Consider the following 2,795-nt stretch of genomic DNA (forward strand, 5'->3'; position numbering starts at 1 on the left):
TTATTTTTATTGTCTATTGTTTTATTTTTACTGTCGCGAACTGCGGCTTATTTACATAAAAACTTTAATCATGTCTAAAATTACTAGCACTGTGACTTTAAATTGAGCTATATTTCATCTTGACACAATAAGTTTGATTGCGATACCCAAGAAGCTTATATCTTATACACTGGAGATTTCGGTATGAACATTTGACGTGTAACAAGAAAATTGTTGTGTTCTATCACTTTCACACCTAACTTGGTATTGCCACTGTTAATACGAAGTTTTCCCAAGGCTATGCTATGTAGGCTAGACTATGTATGCTGTAATATTCTGTGCAAAAGTTTAGTTTTTGTACATGAGTTTGTTGATAAATTGCCAACAACGTCATTCAGAAGCATTGTTGGATGAGACAATTATTATTTATGCTAAATAAAATAAGTATCTGAACCAATTATTAAAAAGCGATATTCCCTGATTATGGGTAGTTACCATAATAAAATTGTAGCAACTCTCACTTTGACAATATGGCATAAGTGTCAAAAAAATTGCGTCGCTTCGAATATTTAAGTTAATATTGTTGCGTATTTAATAAATATACACACCGGCACAATTAGCGGAACAGAAAAAAAAGTGAGACTATGAGATAATAACGCATATTTTTGACGAAAATGTAATTAGACACAAACTAACAAATTGATTAACATCTTTTAACAACGACTTTGAAAAGACTTCGTTATTTTTTATTGAAAAAATAAAGAAATTTGAAATAAGTGAAATTTTTGGATAATTATGAACCATCACAAAAAATAAAAAAAGTATGCATTAAATGATTTAACAATAAAATTAAAGCAAAATTAATATCGAGTGTTTCCCCCTCTTGCTCTGATTACGGTTTTCATTCGTGTGGGCATGCTACAGATTATGTTATCGATGATTTCTTGAGGCAACCGCTCCCACTTCTCAAGTAATGCGTTTTCAAGTTCATTCAGATTGTTGGGGGCTGGCATTCTGGATTTAACCCTTCTTTTTAGCAAGTCCCAGACATGCTCTATTGGATTCATATTGGGGGAATTTGCTGGCCACTGCATCACCGGTATACCTACGTGGCTCAGATATGCCTGTACCGATTGTGCTCTATGAGTACGAGCATTATCTTGCATTAGAATAAAGTCGTCACCAATAAATGGGGCAAATGGTACAACATGTTCTTCTAAAATGTCTCTGATGTATCGATCTGCTGTCATGGTCCCTCCTGTGACTATCACTAACTCCGTGCGAGCTCCCAAACATATCCCTCCCCAAACCATAATCAAGCCGCCACCATAAGCCACTGTGTGTTCAAAATTAGACTGTATGTGGCGTTCTCCTTTGTGTTTCCATATTCGCTGTCTCCCATCGATCTGTTTTAAAAGAACTCTGCACTCATCAGTAAAGAGAACCTGCTGCCATTCGTTCAAATCCCAGACGATGTTCTCGCACATCGGTTTGTGTTCCGCTAATTGTGCCGGTGTGTGTATTTTCCGAATATTAATAATGTATTGCATTGTGAAAAATTGCAGAAGTTTTTGGACACCAAATTCTGGCCTATAATTTCACAGGCAAGTGTATATTTACGTTATTTACAATATTCCTCAATACTCATGCATTTACCTGTTTAGAATCATTTTAATGGCAAAAATCGTCAAATTTATCATCATTTTACTAAGCAATCATGTTAAATAAGTTCTTTTCCTAATACTTTCATCATTTTTCCACAAGTTTTCAACAAACAAATTTAACAAGTAAGGTAACCATGATAATGGGTTTTTACGGATAGCGACGATAATATATTGCTAAACAATATTATGATGAACATTTAGAACACCATTTTAAAAAATTTTATACTAGTAATGAAACAACACACGACATCGGTATTGCACTCACATATTGTGGTTTGTTCTTTTTTACATTGAAATTTATACTTTTTAACCTAATATTTTTTTGTTTTACGTATTTCAGCTTTCCAAAAATGAAATAAAAAGAAATAAATGGCTGTCCATAGTGCCTATCAAGGGTAAAATTTATCAACATGCCAGAATATGCAGTTTGCATTTTAAGCCTGAGGATTACGGTCCAGAAAAAAAATACCTTTTGAAAAGTGCTGTACCTTTTTATTTACCACATTCTTGTTACTGCGTCTCAACTGTTAAAGTAATTTTAATTATATTATAATTAACCACCATGAAACCATTAGTAACCGTAAGTACAGCTCCTGAAAGACATACGAATTTCTGAGAACTGTAATATCGTTACCACACATCAACACTAGCGATGCAACTCTCCCTTTGGAATATTGAAAAGTTTTAGACTGAAGCTTGAGTAACCAAAACGATGTTTTAATGTATGTAGCACTCATTTTAATTAAAAAATCGTAGTATGAGATCAAAAGTTATCAAGCATTATTTAAAACTATCATTCTCTACCAATTAAAATGGTATGTACCTATAAAGATGATAATTATTCATGTAAGTTGACCAGTAATATTATAATATAAATACTGTTAAAAATATATGTCGTTATTATTTATAGACCATGATTTTTAGTTTTTTTTATTTCGAAAAATCCTGAATATACAAACCAGTGTGGTCACCCACAGAAAGAGACAAAAAACAACACTGACGTCATTCAAGGTTATATTTTCTTGTGACAAGTTAATGGTCATAGTGCAATCTCCAGTGTATTAGATATAAGCTTCTTGGCGATACCAAGTGCCATAGATTAGAAGATGTCACTTGGGTAATCTCCTTTGAATTGGTGTTCAAAATAAGTAA

General features: G+C 33.0%; 1 long non-coding RNA gene across 1 annotated transcript; it reads left to right on the forward strand.

Moving 5' to 3' along the window:
• The first annotated feature begins 1,513 nt into the window (after positions 1–1,513).
• LOC149490485 (uncharacterized) lies at positions 1,514–2,560 on the forward strand. The gene is made up of 2 exons (XR_016316864.1): positions 1,514–1,583; positions 1,984–2,560. It is a non-coding gene; the product is annotated as an uncharacterized LOC149490485 (long non-coding RNA).
• The last annotated feature ends 235 nt before the right edge of the window (positions 2,561–2,795 follow it).

Source organism: Colias philodice, chromosome 2 (assembly GCF_061535455.1).
Source record: "Colias philodice isolate Cphi_HAF_F1 chromosome 2, ilColPhil1 Martin Lab GWU primary, whole genome shotgun sequence".
NCBI lineage: Eukaryota > Metazoa > Arthropoda > Insecta > Lepidoptera > Pieridae > Colias > Colias philodice.